The sequence below is a fragment of the Coregonus lavaretus genome (assembly GCF_964263955.1).
Source record: "Coregonus lavaretus genome assembly, contig: HAP1_SCAFFOLD_756, whole genome shotgun sequence".
In the NCBI taxonomy this organism is placed as follows: Eukaryota; Metazoa; Chordata; class Actinopteri; order Salmoniformes; family Salmonidae; genus Coregonus; species Coregonus lavaretus.
The window spans coordinates 127728-155454 of NW_028160146.1; the positions used below are offsets into that span (position 1 = coordinate 127728).

The following is a 27727-nucleotide window of genomic DNA, read 5'->3' on the forward strand; positions in this document are numbered from 1 at the left end:
ATGTAAAAATGCATTCCAGTCAAAAAAGTCACTTTCTGACCAATTCTCCCATGGGCAAACATGTATGGAAAGGGACTCTGTAAAAAAGTGTTGGAATTCAAAAGGATTTACCCTATAGATAGAATGAAGCATATTCTGACTATAGGGTAAATCCTTTTGAATTCAGTCATTTTTACAGCATCCCTTTGCAAACATGTTTACCCATGGAATAATTGGTCAGAAAGTAACTTTTTGGACTTGAATGTATAAAGGTGCTCAAAGTTGACCTATTTTGCATACCATACCATGAGACATCCATGTCATCATCACTGGAAAAGATATAAACGGTTTAGTTTGATATCATTTAAAAGCTTACAAACAGGGTTGCCAAACTATTTTTTTAATGACATTTGTAACCTTTAACGTCAATTATCTCAACTCTGATTTTTTTCATATTCGCATATGTAGTTGCTATTAGACCCTACTTTACCTTATCTGAGGTGTTTGTTGTGCCTGCCGTCGGTTGATACACAACAAGCTCTTGAATACAGGGTGGGTGTCATTTCAATCAGCGAAATAGATTTCATAAAATGGACATATCCCTTCAAACCACTGCAATTTAGCTGGTACATTACATTTTAAATTGAATTGAAATTTAAACTTCTAATTAATACCACAAAGATGGCCGCCGGTCCACCCACCATCGAATGTCAACTTCTTCGTCTTCTTCTCCTATGATGTCATGGCGGTCCGCAAACAATAGTTTAAGTGGGAATGTACGCTCAATCATGATCTGTCCAATTATGTACTACTGTGTAAATAAAATTAAAAACCAAATAAATCCCTAACTTCTACCACACCCTCCCCCCAAAACCCCTCCCCAACCCCATTCAACTTTATCTACATCATGCTTTTCCATTTTCAGAATCTTCTCTTGCTGAGCCTGGCTACCACACAATATTAACAATCTTCCCTTTCCAATGAACCAAACTAACTCTTTCTCTATGTCATTAGTTAGTCGGATAGGGTGTAAGTGAGGCCCTGTGGTCTCATCAAACACTATCACCACTTTCCACTCCAATACATCACTACTCTTGCTTCCTACCTTGGCCCTCTTTATGCTTTCTTTACTAGACGCTCCACTTCTTTCTGTATCATGATCTCTCTTCTTCCTGTGTCTTTCCACTACCGACCTTTCCGGTCCATGACCCTCATCCTATCGCAGCATACCATCAGAACTGACCCCCATATGGTTCGCATTCCATCACAGCTGTTGCTTCACCAGCCTTTCCTCCATTTCCTCCGCACTACTGCCCACCATTTCCCATTAACCTCTAACCACATTTCTGCAATAGCAAAACAAGATTCAGCGATGATCAAACAACTCTCACTTGTGGTCTCGTTAGTTTCTAGTCTCAGTTCTCTGCCCTCGACTCTCGCCCGTCTCTCCACCCAAGGAGAAGTTCCTGAGGGTGTCCCCCGAATCTCAACTTAAATGGTCATGTGTATTCTATGATCTGTATTTCAATAGGTTTCCTATGGAGGATTGACAATATAATTTAAAACAACAAATAATATTCCCATTCAAGTCAACATTCTCTGATCAGATGTGGGCCTCCATCTTTGTGGTACCATTTAAAAAGTTGAAATTTCAATTTTATTCCCATTTTAGGACATTTATCAGCCAAAACATAACACCCAGCCTATATTCATTGTCTCAACTGATGGCAGGCACAACACAAAAAACCTCAGATGATGTCAAATAATGTCTAAGCTACAACATAGGCTAAGCAAATATGGAGAAATACTTTTTTCTGAGTTTACAGGTTTTTAGATAATTTACGTTTTAATAGGTTACAACATTTTACTTTTTATTAAACAACATTTTAAAATAGTTTGACAACTCTGTAAGCTTTTAATATGATGTCAATCTCAACCGTTTATCTTTTCCAGTGATGAAGACATGGATGTCTCATGGTATGGAGGGGTATGCAAAATAGGTCAACTTTGAGCACCTTTATTATCTTTGAGAACCTTTTATCTATTTTTGGCATTCAGGTCCAAAAAGTCACCTTTTGAGCACTTCTACCAGAGGAGGTTGGTGGCACCTTAATTGGGGAGGACGGGCCCGTGGTAATGGCTGGAGCGCCTTAGGTGGAATGGTATCAAATACATCAAACATATGGTTTCCATGTGTTTGATGCCATTCCATTCGCGACGTTCCAACTATTTATTATGAGCAGTCCTCCCCTCAGCAGCCTCCACTGCTTTCTACCTAGAGTTTATAGCTTTTAGACTATGTATCTATGTCTTAAAGAAATGTATTAAACAAGTTTGATTGCGTTAAACGGCAACCAGGCAAAGTGTCCGTACTGATTGTTTGATAACAAAAAGAGAGAGAGAGAGAGAGAGAGAGAAGGGTTTGTTCAGTATGATTGGAACCTTTATAAATGATGATTTAAGAGTCGACCTGCCCCATCTCTTAGTTATAGCTTACAGGAGCAGATTTTCATTCTCATATACAGTAAAATACACAACACAGACACAAACCTCTCTATGTCCCTCACACATTCAGTGGAGGCTACTGAGGGGAGGACTGCTCATAATAATGGCTGGAATGGAGTAAATGGAATGGCATCAGACATGTTTGATACCATTCCATTGACTCCATTCCAGCCATTATTATGAGCAGTCCTCCCCTCAGCAGCCTCCACTGACTTCTACAATGGGAAAATATGTATGGAAGGTTTCGTTGAAATCAAAAGGTGTGCTGTCAGAAAGTGATGGAATTCAAATGGATTTACCCTATATAGTCAACTATATTATGCAGTTTATTTATGCTATTTTGAACCAGTGCATTATAGTGTTTGTTACTTGAATACATTTAGCTTGATCCTGGCTTTGATGTTGCAGGCTGAGAATTTATAATAAAATTAGATAAAGTAAATTTCACACAAACCAACAAATGACATTGCGATGTACAGAAGGCGAAACACTCCATCCATTCCTTCCTGCACTGACGTGTTGGAGGCTCCGCCCTCCAACGGAGATCTGATCCCTTGTAAATTCTGTGGAAGGACCTTCTACACTAAAGTTCTGGTAAGACACACACACACACACACACACACACACACACACACACACACACACACACACACACACACACACACACACACAGAGAGATTTGTGTACAGATTAATGTTGCTTTCTCTGATGAGCTACAGCTGGCTCACTGATATACATATCCCCCATGCTTCATAATTACACCCTTCCCTCTGCAGCAGAGTAAAACTGGGATTATGTTTTGATACCGAACACTGGTGAGGTTAAATAGCCATGTTTACAGTAGCTAGAAATGTGGAGGCGGTAATGAAATAATGACCACTGTCTGTGTTTTGGTGATCGTTTCCACGGCAGTGGAAGGACAGAGTCTGCAGCAGCTGCTAGTCATTCTGTTGTTGTGTTGCTACAGGGATGTGTTGCTACAGGGATGTAGCTCAGTTGATAGAGCATGGCGTTTGCAACGCCAGGGTTGTGGGTTCGATTCCCACAGGGGGCCAGTATACAAAAATATGTATTCACTAACTGTAAGTCGCTCTGGATAAGAGCGTCTGCTAAATGACTAAAATGTAAAAATGTAAAAATGCTGACTGAGTTAAGGTGTAGCTCCCTTCAGAGGGTAGCAATCTACACACACACACAGCTCTATTTCTGTGACATTTCAGGACTTTTTTGGGGAGTTTGACCATTACACATCTTATTTTCCCTAACCCTTAACCTTAACCCCAAAACCCAAAACCTAACCATTGAGCTTAAAATAGCATTTGAACAAATTCAGGACATGAAAAAAGGCATGACTTTTTTCAAAAAAGTTGTTGTTTTCCTACCTCGTCAGGACATTCGGGTGAATTGTTGGGTCACTGGGGCCCTGATAAGGTAGGAAAACAAGTACACACACACACACACACACACACACACACTCTATAGCAGTTGCATGTGTGTATTGAGGTTTAAATCTCCCTGTCCCTTTCCTTGTCCCCCTGTAGAAGAAACATACCCCCATCTGTCAGAAAGCAGCAGCTAAGAAGAGGAAGGTGTTTGACTCTGGCAAGCAGAGAGTTGAGGGAACAGAGATCTCCACTATCAAACCCATCAAACCAAAGGTGAGACAACACAATATAACACACGGTTCATCATAAGAAAACAGCTCCAATAACCATACCATGACTACTGTGAAAGAGGCTGTTGAAGGGACCTAGTGATGAATTTAACTAAGACAAAGACCCACTCTACTGTAAAACAAGCCCACATTTGTTAGCTAAATGTGACCTACACAATATATACAAAAGTATGTGGACACCCCTTCAAATTAGTGGATTCGGCTATTTCAGCCACACCCGTTGCTGACCGGTGTATAAAATTCGAGCACACAGCCATGGAATCTCCATAGACAAACATTGGCTGTAGAATGGCCTTACTGAATAGCTCAGTGACTGTCAACGTGGCACCGTCATAGGATGCCACCTTTCCAACAAGTCAGTTCGTCAAATTTCTGCCCTGCTAGACCTGCCCTGGTCAACTGTAAGTGCTGTTATTGTGAAGTGGAAATGTCTAGGAGCAACAACGGCTCAGCCGCTTAAGTGGTAGGCCACACAAGCTCACAGAACGGGACCGCAGAGTGCTGAAGCGCGTAGCACGTAAAAATCGTCTGTCCTCGGTTGCAACACTCACTACCGAGTTCCAAACTGCCTCTGGAAGCAACGTCAGCACAAGAACTGTTCGTCGGGCGCTTCATGAAATAGGTTTCCATGGCCGAGCAGCCGCACACAAGCCTAAGATCACCATGCGCAATGCCAAGCGTCGGCTGGAGTGGTGTAAAGCTCGCTGCCATTGGACTCTGGAGCGGTGGAAATGCTTTCTCTGGAATGATGAATCACGCTTCACCATCTGGCAATCCGACGGACAAATCTGGGTTTGGCGGATGCCAGGAGAACGCTACCTGCCCGAATGCATAGTGCCAACTGTAAAGTTTGGTGTAGGAGGAATAATGGTCTGGGGCTGTTTTTCATGGTTCTGGCTAGGCCCCTTAGTTCCAGTGAAGGGAAATCTTAACGCTACAGCATACAATGACATTCTAGACGATTCTGTGCTTCCAACTTTGTGGCAACAGTTTGGGGAAGATCATTTCCTGTTTCAGCATGCCCCTGTGCACAAAGCGAGGTCCATACAGAAATGGTTTGTTGAGATCGGTGTGGAAGAAATTGACTGGCCTGCACAGATCCCTGACCTCAACCCCATCAAACACTTTTAGGATGAATTGGAACGCCGACTGCGAGCCAGGCCTAATCGCCCAACATCAGTGCCTGACCTCATTAATAGTCTTGTGGCTGAATGGAAGCAAGTCCCCGCAGCAAAGGGGAGACCAACTCCATATTAATGCCCATGATTTTGGAATGAGATGTTCGACGAGCAGGTGTCCACATACATTTGGTCATGTAGTGTATCATAATTTCTGTTTCCAGATGATTTATTATATACCTTAAACAACTTATGTATTTCAATCACAAACTTCTACCACCACCACTAGGGCTGTGATAGTAAGTTGAATAGGCGTTATTTTACATATGTTTGTGTGGTTTCGAAACACATCATTGCTGTGTGTATATAAAGCTAGAGTACTGAGTATTCAAACGGCCATTTTGTTTTTTTTCTATCTTGCTCTATTGTATCTGAAGCACTATTAGAACCAGTAGCGCGACGTCGGTAGTGCTGGCCTGGCCATTAACACTGTCTTGATACCAATGCCATACATTAACCTATAGTAGAAGGTAAAAAAAAAAAAAGCTAAATACTTGTGTGTTATCATTCATATGGAACAGATCATAACTATGAGACGGAGACAAAGTATCTATCGTGTTGGAAAATCCCATGTTCTCAGAATATCATCTGACCAATCAAAGACTGTCATCTGACAACTGCATGAACTAATCCCCTTCAATTATCTCCCTATACTCTAACAGACATGTTTGAAATGAACTTTTTTCAATCAATCCATTTTCGAAACTGGAAAGGTCATTCTGGTCTAAGCTGTATGTGCTTGGGCCTTCCAGAGCAGAGCTTGGCTCCTAGCCTGGTCCCAGATCAGTCTGTATGTTCTTTAGCTAAACTCCTCAGACTTACTTGTTGTGTAGTCTAAATCTAGGTCACATTACATTTACATTTACATTTTAGTCATTTAGCAGACGCTCTTATCCAGAGCGACTTACAGTTAGTGAATACATTTTTTTTTTTTTTTTTTATACTGGCCCCCCGTGGGAATCGAACCCACAACCCTGGCGTTGCAAACGCCATGCTCTATCAACTGAGCTACATCCCTGCCGGCCATTCCCTCCCCTACCCTGGACGACGCTGGGCCAATTGTGCGCCGCCCATGAGTCTCCCGGTCGCGGCCGGCTGCGACAGAGCCTGGATTCGAACCAGGATCTCTAGTGGCACAGTTAGCACTGCGATGCGGCGCCTTAGACCACTGCGCCACTCAGGAGACGTGACATGACAGTAGTCTGATTGACGAGGAGTAGCTAGATGCCTAGTCTATTATCCACTGCTTCTGACGACCTAACCAGAGAGGTCCAGGACCTTAAGAACAGATTGCCGTTCTCCCAGGGTCAGCTTGATGAGTTTTAACAGGAGAACGGCAAGATGACAGCAATCTGTAAATCATTGAGAGAGGACATTTATAATAATAATAATATGCCATTTAGCAGACGCTTTTATCCAAAGCAACTTACAGTCATGTGTGCAAATATTTTTACGTATGGGTGGTCCCGGGGATCGAACCCACTACCCTGGCGTTACAAGCGCCATGCTCTACCAATTGAGCTACAGAGGACCACCCAAATTTACATTTACATCATTTAGCAGACGCTCTTATCCAGAGCGACTTACAAATTGGTGCATTCAACTTATGATAGCCAGTGGGACAACCACATATATACACTGCTCAAAAAATAAAGGGAACACTAAAATAACACATCCTAGATCTGAATGAATGAAATAATCTTATTAAATACTTTTTTCTTTACATAGTTGAATGTGCTGACAACAAAATCACACAAAAATTATCAATGGAAATCAAATTTATCAACCCATGGAGGTCTGGATTTGGAGTCACCCTCAAAATGAAAGTGGAAAACCACACTACAGGCTGATCCAACTTTGATGTAATGTCCTTAAAACAAGTCAAAATGAGGCTCAGTAGTGTGTGTGGCCTCCACGTGCCTGTATGACCTCCCTACAACGCCTGGGCATGCTCCTGATGAGGTGGCGGATGGTCTCCTGAGGGATCTCCTCCCAGACCTGGACTAAAGCATCCGCCAACTCCTGGACAGTCTGTGGTGCAACGTGGCATTGGTGGATGGAGCGAGACATGATGTCCCAGATGTGCTCAATTGGATTCAGGTCTGGGGAACGGGCGGGCCAGTCCATAGCATCAATGCCTTCCTCTTGCAGGAACTGCTGACACACTCCAGCCACATGAGGTCTAGCATTGTCTTGCATTAGGAGGAACCCAGGGCCAACCGCACCAGCATATGGTCTCACAAGGGGTCTGAGGATCTCATCTCGGTACCTAATGGCAGTCAGGCTACCTCTGGCGAGCACATGGAGGGCTGTGCGGCCCCCCAAAGAAATGCCACCCCACACCATGACTGACCCACCGCCAAACCGGTCATGCTGGAGGATGTTGCAGGCAGCAGAACGTTCTCCACGGCGTCTCCAGACTCTGTCACGTCTGTCACGTGCTCAGTGTGAACCTGCTTTCATCTGTGAAGAGCACAGGGCGCCAGTGGCGAATTTGCCAATCTTGGTGTTCTCTGGCAAATGCCAAACGTCCTGCACGGTGTTGGGCTGTAAGCACAACCCGCACCTGTGGACGTCGGGCCCTCATACCACCCTCATGGAGTCTGTTTCTGACCATTTGAGCAGACACATGCACATTTGTGGCCTGCTGGAGGTCATTTTGCAGGGCTCTGGCAGTGCTCCTCCTGCTCCTCCTTGCACAAAGGCGGAGGTAGCAGTCCTGCTGCTGGGTTGTTGCCCTCCTACGGCCTCCTCCACGTCTGCTGATGTACTGGCCTGTCTCCTGGTAGCGCCTCCATGCTCTGGACACTACGCTGACAGACACAGCAAACCTTCTTGCCACAGCTCGCATTGATGTGCCATCCTGGATGAGCTGCACTACCTGAGCCACTTGTGTGGGTTGTAGACTCCGTCTCATGCTACCACTAGAGTGAAAGCACCGCCAGCATTCAAAAGTGACCAAAACATCAGCCAGGAAGCATAGGAACTGAGAAGTGGTCTGTGGTCACCACTTGCAAAACCAGTCCTTTATTGGGGGTGTCTTGCTAATTGCCTATAATTTCCACCTGTTGTCTATTCCATTTGCACAACAGCATGTGAAATTTATTGTCAGCGGATAGGTCTAGAAGGATGAGAGCAGAGGAGAGAGAGTTAGCTTTAGCAGTGCGGAGAGCCTCCGTGACACAGAGAAGAGCAGTCTCAGTTGAATGACCAGTCTTGAAACCTGACTGGTTTGGATCAAGAAGGTAATTCTGAGAGAGATAGCAGGAGAGTTGGCTAGAGACGGCACGCTCAAGAGTTTTGGAGAGAAAAGAAAGAAGGGATACTGGTCTGTTGTTGTTGACATCGGAGGGATCGAGTGTAGGTTTTTTGAGGAGGGGTGCAACTCTCGCTCTTTGAAGACGGAAGGGACATGGCCAGCGGTCAAGGATGAGTTGATGAGCGAGGTGAGGTAAGGGAGAAGGTCTCCGGAAATGGTCTGGAGAAGAGAGGAGGGGATAGGGTCAAGCGGGCAGGTTGTGGGGCGGCCGGCCGTCACAAGTCGCAAGATTTCATCTGGAGAGAGAGGGGAGAAAGAAGTCAAAGGCAGACGTAGGGAGGTTAAAGTCACCCAGAACTGTGAGGGGTGAGCCATCCTCAGGAAAGGAACTTATCAAGGCGTCAAGCTCATTGATGAACTCTCCAAGGGAACCTGGAGGGCGATAAATGACAAGGATGTTAAGCTTGAATGGGCTAGTGACTGTGACAGCATGGAATTTAAATGAGGAGATCGACAGATGGGTCAGGGGAAAAAGAGAGAATGTCCACTTGGGAGAGATGAGGATTCCTGTGCCAACGCCGCGCTGACCAGATGCTCTCGGGTATGCGAGAACACATGGTCAGATGAGGAAAGAGCAGTAGGAGTAGCAGTGTTTTCTGTGGTAATCCATGTTTCCGTCAGCGCCAAGAAGTCGAGGGACTGGAGGGTAGCATGGGCTGAGATGAACTCTGCCTTGTTGGCCGCAGAACGGCAGTTCCAGAGGCTGCCAGAGACCTGGAACTCCACGTGGGTCGTCCGCGCAGGGACCACCAGATTAGAGTGGCAACAGCCACGTGGTGTGAAGTGTTTGTATGGCCTGTGCAGAGGAGAGAACAGGGATAGACAGACACATAGTTGACAGGCTACAGAAAAAGGCTACATTAATGCAAAGGAGATCGGAATGAAATGAACTAAACATCTGGGAAAGCGAGAGAGCGTGGCCTCCCTCACTTACGTTTCACTGAAACACTCAAATATAACTCTCCCAACTTCCACTTTAGAAATTATAGTTGTTGTAAACTACAGCGGTTCTATGTTTCTAGGAATAGACTAACTTAGTTTATTCAGCTAGCTAACTTGGGACAGTATTCTTCCGTGAAAACCGTCCAGGGCACCGAATCCTATGACGCCAAAGCCAACTAGCATGCCAGCCTCCAATAACACGGTTTAGCACCAATACTCGGTTACAACAAACCCCCAGTGTGTTAACACGCCAAGCAGATCATTCGTGTCCGTGTCTAACGTTGTGTAAAGTTTTGGGTTAGTTTTGACAGTTTGAGTGAGTACGTCGTCAACTTATTCAGCCAGTTAGTTAGCTAGAATAGTTAGCATACTAGCTAGCCATTGCTCTCTGCCAAAGAGCTAACCCCTCCTCCCACGGCACGAACACACAGAGAGCCAAGCTAACGTTAACTAGTCACCCATGTCCCGAATTCCCTTGAACGACTCTGGTTACCAGTATGTAAAAACAAAACAAAAATAAATGTAGGTTATAACTTACCCTTAGTAGCTACTGTTAGCCAGTTAAGTGCAAAGCTAGCCACTGAATCGATTCAGCCAGTTCGCGTCTGTCCCAACGGAGAGAACGCGTCTCCAAATATTAAAGCTAGGTCGTTCCAGCTATTGTTTAATTAGCTATCCAGTTAGCTACATTTCGAGTACAGTAGCTAATAACTACCTAACGTTAACGCTTCAGATAATGAGGTTAGAAAAACAGCTGAATGGTAGGTAGCTAGCTGGCATAATCACAGGTACTCTTAAGCGTGAAATAACATCAGTTCTGTATGTGAATCCATGATAACAATGACGGACAGAGAAATCAGATTATCTCGAGGGACAACCAAGGCGGAACAACATGGTTGTGGACGGAATTGGAGAATCTCCACACGAGACCTGGATGGAGTCTGAGGACAAAGTGAGGGAAAACTGAAGATGGAACTTATCCCAGCCATGAAAGCTGCCAGAGCACGTGGGGACATTGCTTACATCCGCTATGACAGGCGCATTGTCCACCCTCCCTCCCAAAAGCTTGGAAGGGATGAGAGAGCCAAGCCTATGGGTTCGTAGCTTCAACCCTGCAGCACACACACACACTTACACACACCAACTGATTAATGGACTGCCGAATGTATGTTTTTCTCTTGCTTTGTTTGCTCTTTTCCATATTATGTCTATCTCTGATAAGCTACCCAGGAAAGGGCTGAAAATAGCCCATATTAATATATGTAGCCTTAGAAATAAAGTTAAATAAATCAATAACTTGCTGACATCAGATAACGTTAATATATTAGCCATTTCTGAGACTCACTTAGATAATTAATTTGATGACACAGACATTTTAGTCGACGCTCTTATCCAGAGTGACTTACAGTTAGTGAGTGCATACATTATATATATATTTTTTTGTTGCATACTGGCCCCTGTGGGAATCAAACCCACAACCCTGGCATTGCAAATGCCATGGTCTACCAACTGAGCTACATCCCTGCCGGCCATTCCCTCCCCTACCCTGGACGAATTGTGCGGCGCCTCATGGGTCTCCCGGTCGCGGCCGGCTACGACAGAGCCTGGATTCGAACCAGGATCTCTAGTGGCACAGCTAGCACTGCGATGCAGTGCCTTAGACCACTGCGCCACTCGGGAGTCAAGTAGCAGTAGCAATACAAGGATATAACATCTATAGAAGAGACAGGAATGGTTATGGAGGAGGTGTTTCTGTATATATTCAGAGCCATATCCCTGTTATGCTTAGAGACGATCTAATGTCTAGTGTTATTGAAGTGTTGTGGTTGCAGGTTCACCTTTTCTTTTGGGGTGTTGCTATATGCCACCAAGTGCTAACAGTCAGTATCTAAATAATATGTGTGAAATGCTTGATAGTGTATGCGATACTTTCTTGGGGACCTGAATATTGACTACTTTTCATCAAGCTATCCGCTCAAGAGGAAGCTTCTCACTGTAACCAGTGCCTGTAATCTGGTTCAGGTTATTAATCAACCTTTACAAACACTACAGGAACAAGATCATCCACATGTATTGATCACATTTTTACTAATACTGTAGAACTTTGTTCTAAAGCTGTATCCGTACCCATTGGATGCAGTGATCACAATATAGTGGATATATCCAGGAAAGCCAAAGTTCCAAAAGCAAAAATATTAGTTGGTCTGATGTGATTAATAAGGAGCATCCAGACACTGCACTTGATGAATTTATGAAATTGCTTCTTCCAATTATTGATAAACATGCACCTGTTAAGAAACTGACTGTTAGAACTGTTATGGCTCCATGGATGGATGAGGAATTGAAAAACTGTATGGTTGAAAGAGATGGGGCAAAAGGAGTGGTTAATAAGTCTGGCTGCAGATCTAACTGGCAAATTGAGAAATTATATGACTAAACTCTACAAAAAGAAGAAACTGTATTATGAAGCCAAGATCAATGATATAAAGAATTATGGAAAAAAACTTTGGAGTACTTTAAATGAAATTATGGGCAGAATGACAAATTCAACTCCATCGTTCATCAAATCAGATGGCTTATTCATCACAAAACCATTTGATGTTGGCAATTATTTTAATGATTATTTCATTGGCAAAGTGAGCAAACTTAGGCAGAAAATGGCAACAACGAACAGTGAGCCATCGTATTCATGCATAAAATAACAAATAATGAAAGAAAAGCATTGCAAGTTTGAATTTTGTAAAGTTAGTGTGGGAGAGGTGGAAAAATTATTATCGATCAATAATGGAAAGTTACTGAGGATGGTAGCTGACTCTATAGCCACTCCTACTGTATCTGTCATATCTTTAATCTGAGCCTAGAGGAAAGTCTTTGTCTTCAGGCCTGGAGGGAAGCCAAAGTCATTCCACTACCCAAGAATGGTAAAGCGGCCTTTACTGGTTCTAACAGTAGACCTATAATCTTGTTGACAGCTCTTAGCAAACTGTTAGATTTTTTTGTTGTTGACCAAATACAATGCTATTTCTCTGTAAACAAATTAACAACAGACTTTCAGCATGCTTATAGAGAAGGTCACTCAATATGTACTGCACTGACAGAATTGACTGATTGGTTGAAAGAAATTGATAATAAGAAGATTGTGGGAGCTGTACTGTTAGATTTCAGTGCAGCCTTTTGATACTATTGACCATAACCTGTTGTTGAGAACTTATGTTTTATGGCTTTTCAACCTCTTCAATATCGTGGATTCAGAGCTATCTATCTAATATAACTCGGAGTGTTTTCTTTTTTGGAAGCTTCTCTAATGACAATCATGTAAAGTGTGGTGTACCACAGGGCAGCTCTCTAGGCCCTCTACTCGTTTCTATTTTTACCAATGACCTGGACCTGGCATTAAACAAAGCATGTGTGTCCATGTATGCTGATGATTCAACCATATATGCATCAGAAACCACAGCTAACCACAGTCACTGAAACCCTTAACAAAGAGTTGCAGTCTGTTTTGGAATGGCTGGCCAGTAATAAACCGGTCCTGAACATCTCTAAAACTAAGAGCATTGTATTTGGTACAAATCATTCCCTATATTTTAGACCTCAGCGGAATCTGGTAATGAATGGTGTGGCTGTTGAACAAGTTGATGAGACTAAATTACTTGGCGTTACCTTAGATTGTAAACTATCATGGTCAAAACATATATACTGAACAAAAATATAAACACAACAATTTATAAGATTTTACTGTTAGAGTTCATAGAAGGAAATCAGTCAATTGAAATAAATAAATTAGGCCCTAATCTATGGATTTCACATGACTGGGCAGGGGCGCAGCCATGGGTGGGCCTGGGAGGGCATAGGCCCACCCACTGGGGAGCCAGGCCCAACCAATCAGAATGAGTTTTTCCCCACAAAAGGGCTTTATTACAGACAGAAATACTCCTCAGTTTCATCAGCTGTCTGGGTGGCTGGTCTCAGACGATCCCACAGGTGAAGAAGCCGGAAGTGGAGGTCCTGGGCTGGCGTGGTTACACGTGCTCTGCGGTTGTGAGGCCGGTTGGACATACTGCCAAATTCTCTAAAACGACATTGGATGCGGCTTATGGTAGAGAAATGAACATTCAATTCTCTGGCAACAGCTCTGGTGGACTTTCCTGCAGTCAGCATGCCAATTGCATGCTCCCTCAACTTGAGTCATTTGTGGCATTGTGTTGTGTGACAAAACTGCACATTTTAGTGGCCTTTTATTGTCCCCAGCACAAGGTGCACCTGTGTAATGATCATGCTGTTTAATCAGCTTCTTGATATGCCACACCTGTCAGGTGGATGGATTATCTTGCCAAAGTAGAAATGGTCACTAACAGGGAAGTAAATACATTTGTGCACAAAATTTGAGAGAAATAAGCTTTTTGTGTGAATGGCAAATTTCTGGGATAATTTTTTTTTGCCCATGAAACCTGGGACCAACACTTTACATGTTGCGTTTTATATTTTTGTTCAGTATAGAGTATAGAGTTAATGGTTGTAAAGATGGGGAGATGTCTGTCCGTAATAAAGAGATGCTCTGCTTTCTTGACACCACACTCCACAAAGCAAGTCCTGCAGGCTCTAGTTTTATCTTATCTTGATTACTGTCCAGTCATATGGTCAAGTGCTGCAAAGAAAGCTCTAGTTAAGCTGCAGCTGGCCCAGAACAGAGCGGCATCTCTTGCTCTTCATTGTAATCAGATGGCTAATATTAATACTATGCATGCCAATCTCTATTGGCTAAGAGTTGAGGAAAAACTGACTGCGTCATTTCTTGTTTTTATAAGAAACATTAATGTGTTGGAAATTTCTAATTGTTTACATAGTCAACTTACGCACAGCACTGATACACACACTTACCCCACCAGACATTATTATTATTATTATTTTTATTTTTATTTTTTTCACCTTTATTTAACCAGGTAAGCCAGTTGAGAACAGGTTCTCATTTACAACTGCGACCTGGCCAAGATAAAGCAAAGCAGTGCAATAAAAACAACACAGAGTTACATATGGGGTAAAAAAACATAAAGTCAAAAATACAACAGAAAATATATATACAGTGTGTGCAAATGTAGCAAGTTATGGAGGTAAGGCAATAAATAGGCTATAGTGCAAAAATAATTACAATATTATTAACACTGGAATGATAGATGTGCAAGAGATTATGTGCAAATAGAGATACTGGGGTGCAAAAGAGCAAAATAAATAACAATATAGGGATGAGGTAGTTGGGTGGGCTAATTTCAGATGGGCTGTGTACAGGTGCAGTGATCGGTAAGGTGCTCTGACAACTGATGCTTAAAGTTAGTGAGGGAGATAAGTCTCCAGCTTCAGAGATTTTTGCAATTTGTTCCAGTCATTGGCAGCAGAGAACTGGAAGGAATGGCGGCCAAAGGAGGTGTTGGCTTTGGGAATGACCAGTGAGATATACCTGCTGGAGCGCAGACTACGGGTGGGTACTGCTATGGTGACCAATGAGCTAAGATAAGGCGGGGATTTGCCTAGCAGTGATTTATAGATGGCCTGGAGCCAGTGGGTTTGACGACGAACATGTAGTGAGGACCAGCCAACAAGAGCGTACAGGTCACAGTGGTGGGTAGTGTATGGGGCTTTAGAGACAAAACGGATGGCACTGTGATAGACTACATCCAATTTGCTGAGTAGAGTGTTGGAGGCTATTTTGTAAATGACATCGCCGAAGTCAAGGATCGGTAGGATAGTCAGTTTTACGAGGGCATGTTTGGCAGCATGAGTGAAGGAGGCTTTGTTGCGAAATAGGAAGCCGATTCTAGATTTAACTTTGGATTGGAGATTCTTTATGTGAGTCTGGAAGGAGAGTTTACAGTCTAACCAGACACCTAGGTATTTGTAGTTGTCCACATACTCTAGGTCAGACCCGTCGAGAGTGGTGATTCTAGTCGGGTGGGCGGGTGCCAGCAGCGTTCGATTGAAAAGCATGCATTTAGTTTTACTAGTGTTTAAGAGCAGTTGGAGGCTACTGAAGGAGTGTTGTATGGCATTGAAGCTCGTTTGGAGGTTTGTTAACACAGTGTCCAATGAAGGGCCAGATGTATACAAAATGGTGTCGTCTGCGTAGAGGTGGATCTGAGAGTCACCAGCAGCAAGAGCGACATCATTGATATACACGGAGAAAAGTGTCGGCCCAAGAATTGAACCCTGTGGCACCCCCATAGAGACTGCCATAGGTCCAGACAACAGGCCCTCCGATTTGACACACTGAACTCTATCTGAGAAGTAGTTGGTGAACCAGGCGAGGCAGTCATTTGAGAAACCAAGGCTATTTAGTCTGCCAATAAGAATGCGGTGGTTGACAGAATCGAAAGCCTTGGCCAGGTCGATGAAGACGGCTGCACAGTACTGTCTATTATCAATCGCGGTTATAATATCGTTTAGGACCTTGAGCGTGGGTCTTTTCACAGTCCCCAGGTCCAGAACAAATTCAAGGAAAAATACAGCATTATACAGAGCCATGAGTGCATTGAACTCCCTTCCATCTTATATAGTGCAACTGAACAGCAAACCTGGTTTCAAAAAACAAATAAAGCAACACCTCATGGCACAACGCCTCTCCCCCATGTGACCTACTTGTTGTGTGTATGTACTGACATGTATGTGTAACTGATAGATGCGCACACACTACATGTTAATGTTTTTAAATGTATGTATTTTGTCTGTAATGTCTTTTTTTTGTTATGTGTCGGACCCCAGCAAGACTAGCTGTCGCCATTGGTGTCGGCTAAGGTGGATCCTGATAAATCAAATCAAAGCTAGCCACGCTGCCTGACAGCTAACTGAGCGCTAGCCACGCTGCCTGACAGCTAACTGAGCGCTAGCCACGCTGCCTGACAGCTAACTGAGCGCTAGCCACGCTGCCTGACAGCTAACTGAGAGCTAGCCACGCTGCCTGACATCTGTGAATTGTTAGATGCTACTGCACTGTTGGAGCTAGGAACACAAGCATTTCACTACACCCGCAATAAATATGTGTATGTGTCCAAAAATGATTTGATTTTGACATCTAACTGATCTAACCACGCTGCCTGACATCTGACTGATCTAACCACGCTGCCTGACATCTGACTGATCTAACCACGCTGCCTGACATCTGACTGATCTAACCACGCTGCCTGACATCTGACTGATCTAACCACGCTGCCTGACATCTGACTGATCTAACCACGCTGCCTGACATCTGACTGATCTAACCACGCTGCCTGACATCTGACTGATCTAACCACGCTGCCTGATCTAACCACGCTGCCTGATCTAACCACGCTGCCTGACATCTAACTGATCTAACCACGCTGCCTGACATCTGACTGATCTAACCACGCTGCCTGACATCTAACTGATCTAACCACACTGCCTGACATCTGACTGATCTAACCACGCTGCCTGACATCTGACTGATCTAACCACGCTGCCTGACATCTGACTGATCTAACCACGCTGCCTGACATCTGACTGATCTAACCACGCTGCCTGACATCTGACTGATCTAACCACGCTGCCTGACATCTGACTGATCTAACCACGCTGCCTGACATCTGACTGATCTAACCACGCTGCCTGATCTAACCACGCTGCCTGACATCTGACTGATCTAACCACGCTGCCTGACATGCATTTTAATGGCAACTGAAAAGGAAAACAATGCTGTATTATGTCTTGGATTGCTGTCCCCTCCCTGCTGGCTACCAGAATAATAATTGGTTAGGGTGCATCTCAAATGACACCCCATGTCCTATAGGTACTTTTGGGACGGAACTAGGTGTGTTCTCCTGTAGTATAGTTTTCATGGGGTAAATCATATGTAGGTGTGGTCCTCTGTAGCTCAACTGGTAGAGCACGGCGCTTGTAACGCCAAGGTAGTGGGTTCGATCCCCGGGACCACCCATACACCAAAAATGTATGCACGCATGACTGTAAGTCGCTTTGGATAAAAGCGTCTGCTAAATGGCATATTATATTATTACATTATAGACTCTGTGGGTAAGAGGTAGGCATGCAGTTTGGTACCTTTAACATTAATTCTCATTTAGGAATCTATTACACACTGTCACTATTCTCCAGGGCTTAAAAACATGCGCTCTTTGGCTTGCAGGCGCTTAAACATTATGGTAAATGCAATGGCTTGGGACGGCCCCTTAATGAGCGTACCAAACCCGGAGCATGCAGATATCTGGAGGAGATAATTTATTTGAATTGGGACTGGTGAACCGCACTGCACTTAAAGGGAGTATGCACTCATTGGATGTGCATATATATTGTAGTCTGTATTAAAACCCAGTTTAATCACTGAGGGACACAAGCGTGTGATCTGAGCTGTAACCAGATATGAGGTGACTGGGGGTGTCGTGACCAACCGTGAAGTGGTATGACGCTGAACCACTTCAGTCACTAGTGGTCAATCTCAGAGTCCAGGAAGACCGAAAGCACTGGTATAGAGGACTTTACAATATATGCTGGCCAAATAACAACATCACAATCAGTGGACAAAACAGTTTCTTAGAAGCCAGTGTGAGACATTGCTCAGAGGTTTCTTGGTGTTGCACAAGGCTAAAAAACCAACACACTGTGACATCACAGAACGGCACCACCTTGGATCCAGTTAACCCTTCATCATTCCAGACCAATGGGTCACTGGTGTGTGTGTGTGTTCCAGCCAGAGCCTGCTAAGAAGCAGTCCAACTGGCGTAGGAAACACGAGGACTTCATCGCCACCATCAGAGCTGCCAAGGGCATCACTCAGGTCATGAAGAAGGGGGGCCCTTACCCCCTCCCTCACCACCCTCCTAAAATAATATCACGAGGAATAAATACACAATGAGTAATGATAACTTGGCTATGTACACGGGGTAACAGTACTGAGTCGATGTGCAGGGGTACGTGGTAATTGAGGTAGATATGTACATATAGGTAGGGGTAAAGTGACTAGACAACAGGATCAGGGTCGTAACAAGGGTTTTAGTGAAGTCGGTAATTTACTGCATTTCTATACAAAAAATCAATACATTTAAATGCTATTTAGAGAACAGCAAAAACAAGCCAAAATGACCCCAGCCATTATCACCTTGGCTGCTGTAGGTTCATTCACCTCAGTCCATCTACAAACACAGCCTATTAGCTATACAGCTGTAATGCTATACCCCTGGAAGAGGGGAAATATGAGAAATGATTCACACTGACACGTAACATCAGTGATGAAACGAGTGTTTGCATTTTAATGTAGGCCTAGGTTTATGGGAGGCCCATGTGGAGATGTTCATATTGAAACAGATCTTATTTTTCCTAACTTGTTTGATAAGATTAGTGCAGATTTTCTCATGGGACCCCCAACCCCAAGTTTGGGAGCCACTGTACTAACCTCTCTCTCTGCTTGCTTCCTCTCTCTGTCCTCTTTGCTTCCTCTCTCTGTCCTCTTTGCTTCCTCTCTCTGTCCTCTTTGCTTCCTCCCTCTGTCCTCTTTGCTTCCTCTCTCTGTCCTCTTTGCTTCCTCTCTCTGTCCTCTTTGCTTCCTCTCTCTGTCCTCTTTGCTTCCTCTCTCTGTCCTCTTTGCTTCCTCTCTCTGTCCTCTTTGCTTCCTCTCTCTGTCCTCTTTGCTTCCTCCTGCACTGCAGCTTGCCTCAGCCTCACCACTGAGCGCTGTAAAGCAAAGTTATTCTGAGAACTGTGTGATTGTGTTGTCCCAGATTACGACCAGTGTCCATACTGCCAGCGGAAGTTCAGTGAGAATGCAGCAGACAGACGTGAAATTCTGTAAGGAGCAGCACGCTCGCATGCAGAACAAGTTACCTGGGGCCGTGGAAGTCAAGAAAACACCTGCACGCACACAGGTAGGAAGGACATGGGTATGCGTGTTTAACGGTTCGTTAAGTGTGTGAGCCGTACACAGTGAATGTGTTGCACAGCATAGAACAAAGTGTGTGTGTGTTCGTGCACGCACACACTCTACAGTTCAAGCCTCCTGCTCCTGTGACGAAGGCCAACTCTCCTGCTGTGTCCTCCTCTTCCTGGCCTGGGCCAGCATTCAGGTAACACACACACACACACACACGCTGGTTCTCACAGTCAGATGATGGTAGAGATATGTGTGTAACCCAGGGCTTATTTCACATACTTGTCTCTTTCTGCTCAGTCTCTTTTAGAAAACTTTCTCTGTCTTCCAGAGGACATCTCCATGTTGAGCCAGTCTCTTCTGTGCTAGGCCACACTGTCTGAAACTAACACTGGAGCTAGTACTCTGTAGTACTAAACTAATACGAGCTAGTACTCTGTAGTACTAAACTAATACGAGCTAGTACTCTGTAGTATTAAACTAATACAAACTAGTACTCTGTAGTACTAAACTAACACTGGAGCTAGTACTCTAGTACTAAACTAATACGAGCTAGTACTCTAGTACTAAACTAATACGAGCTAGTACTCTGTATTACTAAACTAATACAAACTAGTACTCTGTAGTACTAAACTAATACGAGCTAGTACTCTGTAGTACTAAACTAATATGAGCTAGTACTCTGTAGTACTAAACTAATACGAGCTAGTATTCTATAGTACTAAACTAACACTGGAGCTAGTACTCTAGTACTAAACTAACACAACCTCTTGGGCTGGGCAGCCATCAGCCATTCAGATACAATGTCACTGAACTAAAGCCACTTTGCTGGAGAGATAGGACTGTTTTTATGTCTACACTGTGTTCCTCTTCGCCTCATCTCTCCTCTCCTCCTTACCGCTCCTCCTCTCCTCCCCTCTCCTCCTTACTGCTCCTCCTCTCCTCCTTACCGCTCCTCCTCTCCTCCCCTCTCCTCCTTACCGCTCCTCCTCTCCTCTCCTCTCCTCCTTACCGCTCCTCCTCTCCTCTCCTCTCCTCTCCTCCTTACCGCTCCTCCTCTCCTCTCCTCTCCTCCTTACCGCTCCTCCTCTCCTCTCCTCTCCTCCTTACCGCTCCTCCTCTCCTCCCCTCTCCTCCTTACCGCTCCTCCTCTCATCTCCTCTCCTACTTACCGCTCCTCCTCTCCTCTCACCTCCCCTCTCCTCCTTACCGCTCCTCCTCTCCTCTCCTCTCCTCCTTACCGCTCCTCCTCTCCTCTCCTCTCCTCCTTACCGCTCCTCCTCACCTCCCCTCTCCTCCTTACCTCTCCTCCTTACCGCTCCTCCTCTCCTCTCCTCTCATCTCCCCTCTCCTCCTTACCGCTCCTCCTCTCCTCCTTACCGCTCCTCCTCTCCTCCTTACCGCTCCTCCTCTCCTCTCCTCTCCTCTCCCCTCTCCTCCTTACCGCTCCTCCTCTCCTCTCCTCCTTACCGCTCCTCCTCTCCTCTCCTCCTTACCGCTCCTCCTCTCCTCCTTACCGCTCCTCCTCTCCTCTCCTCTCCCCTCTCCTCCTTACCGCTCCTTCTCTCCTCCCCTCTCCTCCTTACCGCTCCTCCTCTCCTCTCATCTCCCCTCTCCTCCTTACCGCTCCTCCTCTCCTCTCCTCCTTACCGCTCCTCCTCACCTCCCCTCTCCTCCTTACCGCTCCTCCTCTCCTCCTTACCGCTCCTCCTCTCCTCTCATCTCCCCTCTCCTCCTTACCGCTCCTCCTCTCCTCTCCTCCTTACCGCTCCTCCTCTCCTCCTTACCGCTCCTCCTCTCCTCTCCTCTCCTCTCCCCTCTCCTCCTTACCGCTCCTCCTCTCCTCCCCTCTCCTCCTTACCGCTCCTCCTCACCTCTCCTCTCCCGTCCAGTAAGGTTCCCTCTGCAGGATCAGTGAGGAGCAGCCCTTCTGGTTACTCTCCTAACCGCACTGCGGCGTCTGGCCTCACTAGTCCACCTTCAGGGTTAGTACACACACACACACACACACACACACACACACACACCCCCACACCACCGGTCAATAAATCCTGTCAATATGTAACACACATTATAAGTGTAAAACCCCCAGTAAAAACTATTCCCTTCCCTTTGCCTCCTTCTTTCCCTCTCATTGGTTGTCCTCTCATTGGTTGTCCTCTCATTGGTTGTCCTCTCATTGGTTCTCCTCCTCTCAGTGTTGGAGGTAAGCGCTGTCCAGTAGGTTCCTATGGCTCTGTGAAGAACTGTCTGTCAGCAGGGGGACTCAACAACAGGAAAGCAGACAACTCCAACTCCAGGCAGGAAAGGGCCTGTCTGAGTGACTGGGAGTGTAGTGTGTGGTGATTGTAATGAAGTGTTAGACAACTTCAAGTCTATAGAATTAATACTGACCTCTTGTGGTATTGCTCAGCATAATTAAAACACTGCAGTGGTTGCCCTCTCTTTGCCTTTTTATTTATTTTTTATTTCACCTTTATTTAACCAGGTAAGCCAGTTGAGAATAAGTTCTCATTTACAACTGCGACCTGGCCAAGATAAAGCAAAGCAGTGCGATAAAAACAACAACACAGAGTTACATATGGGGTAAAACAAAACAAAGTCCAAAATACAACGGAAATATATATACAGTGTGTGCGAATGTAGTAAATTATGGAGGTAAGGCCTTTGTCTACTTCAGGAACGATGCCAAACGTGAGAACGAGTACCCTGTAGGCTGAGCCATGTTCTGTTGTGAGTGTGGGATCCAAGTAGGCTGTAGACTGGGCCAAGTTCTGTTGTGAGTGTGGGATCCAAGTAGGCTGTAGACTGAGCCATGTTCTGTTGTGAGTGTGGGATCCAAGTAGCCTGTAGACTGGGCCAAGTTCTGTTGTGAGTGTGGGATCCACAGGATGTTGATTTAAAGGAGTCGGGAGGATAGAGACGTGTAGAGAAGAGAGGAGAAATGGAAGGGAGGAGGGAGATGGGAGAAAAGAGAAGTGGAGAGGAGAGAAATAGGAAATGAAATGAAAGGGTGGTCCTTTACTGGAACCCTTGGCTATATTGGTGTTATGACACATTACCGTTACCTAGCTACAATAGCACTTGGCAGCAAGACATTTTATATAACAGCATAGTCAATTTGGCATCAGTTGTCATAACTTTTTATGACATTATTAGGACAGGGTTATGTTGGCTTAATGACAGAAGGCTCAAGTACAGAATTACCCAAAATGTCCACTATAAACAGCCTATCCCATTCAGACCCTATTAACCATGGTCTACAAACCCTCGACAATACAACCTAGGTTAGCGACCCACACTCTCATCCCATTCACTCCGTCCCAACCGTTTCTCTTCTGCCTTACATAGTCAGTGTGTTACTATTGAACTGCAATATGATTGACTGCTGATTTAAAAAAGGAGATTCATTATTTTATAATGAAGTTGAGTGGAATGTGTATTTTGGCAAAAGGGACTCATTATTTTCATTGGGTCATGAGTAGAATGAAATGTTATGTATTTGGTAAATACATTGTTTTCACTGGGACTAATGTGAGGCTATTGCTGTTAAATAGTTGTGGTACAGGTCAGAGTTTTAAACCCCACCATTTCAATAAATGATATGGTGGTCCCCTGTAGCTCAGTTGGTAGAGCATGGCGCTTGCAAAGCCAGGGTTGTGGGTTCGTTTCCCACGGGGGGCCAGTATGAAAATGTATGCACTCACTAACTGTAAGTCGCACTGGATAAGAGCGTCTGCTAAATGACTAAAACTTAAAATGTAACATATACAATACAAAGCTTTGAAATGGACCGTAATTCATACCCTGCTATTTCCACATACCTGGGTAAGGACTGTAATTCATATCCTGCTATTTCCACATACCTGGGTAAGGACCGTAATTCATACCCTGCTATTTCCACATACCTGGGTAAGGACCGTAATTCATACCCTGCTATTTCCACATACCTGGGTAAGGACTGTAATTCATATCCTGCTATTTCCACATACCTGGGTAAGGACCGTAATTCATATCCTGCTATTTCCACATACCTGGGTAAGGACCGTAATTCATATCCTGCTATTTCCACATACCTGGGTAAGGACCGTAATTCATATCCTGCTATTTCCACATACCTGGGTAAGGACCGTCATTCGTATCCTGCTTTTTCTATGTACTTGGGTAAGGACCGTAATTCATATCCTGGTATTTTCCACATGCTTGGGTAAGGGCTGTAATTCATATCCTGCAAATTCCTCATACTTGGGTAAGGACTGTAATTCATATCCTGCTATTTCCACGTACTTGGGTAAGGACCGTAATTCATATCATGCTATTTCCACATGCAGTGGGGAAAATAAGTATTTAGTCAGCCACCAATTGTGCAAGTTCTCCCACTTAAAAAGATGAGAGAGGCCTGTAATTTTCATCATAGGTACACGTCAACTATGACAGACAAAATGAGAAAAAAAAATCCAGAAAATCCTTAGACCACTGCGCCACTCGGGAGACAATGAATTAATGAATTTATTTAAAATAAGTATTTGGTCAATAACAAAAGTTTCTCAATACTTTGTTATATACCCTTTGTTGGCAATTACACAGGTCAAACGTTTTCTGTAAGTCTTCACAAGATTTTCACACACTGTTGCTGGTATTTTGGCCCATTCCTCCATGCAGATCTCCTCTAGAGCAGTGATGTTTTGGGGCTGTCGCTGGGCAACACGGACTTTCAACTCCCTCCAAAGATTTTCTATGGGGTTGAGATCTGGAGACTGGCTAGGCCACTCCAGGACCTTGAAATGCTTCTTACGAAGCCACTCCTTCGTTGCCCGGGCAGTGTGTTTGGGATCATTGTCATGCTGAAAGACCCAGCCACGTTTCATCTTCAATGCCCTTGCTGATGGAAGGAGGTTTTCACTCAAAATCTCACGATACATGGCCCCATTCATTCTTTCCTTTACACGGATCAGTCGTCCTGGTCCCTTTGCAGAAAAACAGCCCCAAAGCATGATGTTTCCACCCCCATGCTTCACAGTAGGTATGGTGTTCTTTGGATGCAACTCAGCATTCTTTGTCCTCCAAACACGACGAGTTGAGTTTTTACCAAAAAGTTCTATTTTGGTTTCATCTGACCATATGACATTCTCCCAATCCTCTTCTGGATCATCCAAATGCACTCTAGCAAACTTCAGACGGGCCTGGACATGTACTGGCTTAAGCAGGGGGACACGTCTGGCACTGCAGGATTTGAGTCCCTGGCGGCGTAGTGTGTTACTGATGGTAGGCTTTGTTACTTTGGTCCCAGCTCTCTGCAGGTCATTCACTAGGTCCCCCCGTGTGGTTCTGGGATTTTTGCTCACCGTTCTTGTGATCATTTTGACCCCACGGGGTGAGATCTTGCGTGGAGCCCCAGATCGAGGGAGATTATCAGTGGTCTTGTATGTCTTCCATTTCCTAATAATTGCTCCCACAGTTGATTTCTTCAAATCAAGCTGCTTACCTATTGCAGATTCAGTCTTCCCAGCCTGGTGCAGGTCTACAATTTTGTTTCTGGTGTCCTTTGACAGCTCTTTGGTCTTGGCCATAGTGGAGTTTGGAGTGTGACTGTTTGAGGTTGTGGACAGGTGTCTTTTATACTGATAACAAGTTCAAACAGGTGCCATTAATACAGGTAACGAGTGGAGGACAGAGGAGCCTCTTAAAGAAGAAGTTACAGGTCTGTGAGAGCCAGAAATCTTGCTTGTTTGTAGGTGACCAAATACTTATTTTCCACCATGATTTGCAAATAAATTCATAAAAAATCCTACAATGTGATTTTCTGGATTTTATTTTATCAATTTGTCTGTCATAGTTGACGTGTACCTATGATGAAAATGAAAGGCCTCTCTCATCTTTTTAAGTGGGAGAACTTGCACAATTGGTGGCTGACTAAATACTTTTTTTCCCCACTGTACTTGGGTAAGGACTGTAATTCATATCCTGCTATTTCCAAATACTTGGGTAAGGAAATTGACTAAAATTGTTACATTTTTCATCTTTGTGTTTTGTTAAAATGTCTTTTAGTTTTGTGTTTTTGTAAAAAACTTTTTCGGTATCTACCTACATGTGTTCTCTGTGTTTGATTCAGTGTTCATTTTGAATCAGTATTGGGCCGGTACATAAACTGACCAGTCCTCACCAACACTGTCCCTGTAGGTCTCATTCAGCCAGTTCCCTAGATCACCACATTAATCATCTTAAATCACGGTCCTGGGGACCCACAGGTGTGCAGGCTTTTGCACCAGACCAGCACGAACACACCTGATTCTACTGATCTGGACGAGGCTCACGGAGGTTCATTTAGCTGAATCAGGTGTGTTTAGTACCGGGCTGGAACAAAAGCCTTCACACACTGCAGCCCTCCAGGACCTGGGATGAAGAACATGTTCACTATAATCCCTTCCAACCACACCTGTTAGTTGCTATCTGGAGGAAAACTAAGACATACTGTATCTGCCTGCTACCCAGCTCATTGTAAATAATCATTTTACACTAAACTTAACAAATTTCATCACTATCATTAACATTATTGTAGTCATCTTTAGTATATTGAGCTGTATCAAAACATCTTAATGTGTCATTTTAAAGAACTTGCAATGACTGTAAATGATGCAGGCGTTATTTACATGATATACAATGCTTACCTGACTGGATAGGACATTCCTATACTGAATATTGACTTGAGATGCTCTAATATGGACATGTTTTAATGCCACTTCCATCCGTTAAATTTAACAATAAACATTGATGAAGAATCTTCTGTGTATTTGTCCATCGGTGTGTGTGTGTGTGTGTGTGTGTGTGTCTTTAGCTAGTACAAACAGCAGACTGTTTTTAGGTGTCCTTTAAGTTGCAGGTTACTTGGTCTTTAAAGAAGGAATATAACATAGAAGGTATTTGCTGTTGAATATAAAAATATACCCTGAACAAAAATATAAAACCAACATGTAAAGTGTGAACTTGTTCCAAGGATCAAGCATAGCTCATTTTCCAGTTAAGAGTTTATTCAAGCAATTGCAAGGAAGTTAACTCTCTGGATATACCGTCTTTATATACACTATATATACACAAAAGTATGTGGACACCCCTTCAAATTAGTGGATTTGGCTATTTCAGCAACAACCGTAGCTGACAGGTGTATAAAAAAAAAAAATCGAGAACACAGCCATGCAATCTCCATAGACAAACATTGGCAGTAGAATGGCCTTACTGAAGAGCTCAGTGACTTTCAACGTGGCACCGTCATAGGATGCCACCTTTCCAACAAGTCAGTTCGTCAAATTTCTGCCCTGCTAGAGCTGCCCCGGTCAACTGTTAGTGCTGTTATTGTGAAGTGGAAACGTCTAGGGAGTGCTGAAGCACGTAGCGCATAAAAATCGTCTGTCCTCGGTTGCAACACTCACTACGGAGTTCCAAACTGCCTCTGGAAGCAACGTTAGCACAATAGCTGTTTGTCGGAGCTTCATGAAATGGGTTTCCATGACCAAGCAGCCTAAGATCACCATGCGCAATGCCAAGCATCGGCTGGAGTGATGGAAAGCTCTGTGCCATTGGACTCAGGAACAGTGGAAACGCGTTCTCTGGAGTGATGAATCACGCTTCACCATCTGGCAGTCCAACGGTCTAATCTGGGTTTGGTGGATGCCAGGAGAACGCTACCTGCCCGAATGCATAGTGCCAACTGTAGAGTTTGATGGAGGAGGAATAATGTTCTGGGGCTGTTTTTCATGGTTCGGGCTAGGCCCCTTAGTTCCAGTGAAGGGAAATCTTAACGCTACTGCATACAATTACATTCTAGATGATTCTGTGCCTCCAACTTTGTGGCAACAGTTTGGGGAAGGCCCTTTCCTGTTTCAGCATGACAATGCCCCTGTGCACAAAGCGAGGTCCATACAGAAATGGTTTGTTGAGATCGGTGTGGAAGAACTTGACTGGCCTGCACAGATCCCTGACCTCAACCCCATCGAACACCTTTGGGATGAATTGGAACACCGACTGCGAGCCAGGCCTAATCGCCCAACCTCAGTGCCCGACCTCACTAATTCTCGTGGCTTAATGGAAGCAAGTCCCCGCAGCAATGATCCAACATCTAGTGGAAAGCCTTCCCAGAATAGTGGAGGCTGTTATAGCAGCAAAGGGGGGACCAACTCCATATTAATGCCAATGATTTTGGAATGAGATGTTCGGCGAGCTGGTGTTCACATACTTTTGGTCATGTAGTG

The 27727-nt window shown here is 44.4% G+C and overlaps 1 pseudogene across 1 annotated transcript; it reads left to right on the top strand.

Annotated features, from left to right (window-relative positions):
• Nucleotides 1-2955: 2955 nt before the first annotated feature.
• Nucleotides 2956-21827, top strand: LOC311122072 (zinc finger C2HC domain-containing protein 1A-like; annotated as a pseudogene). The gene is made up of 7 exons: nucleotides 2956-3078; nucleotides 4026-4142; nucleotides 18275-18473; nucleotides 19336-19479; nucleotides 19601-19677; nucleotides 21365-21466; nucleotides 21680-21827. The product of its transcript is annotated as a zinc finger C2HC domain-containing protein 1A-like (transcript).
• The last annotated feature ends 5900 nt before the right edge of the window (nucleotides 21828-27727 follow it).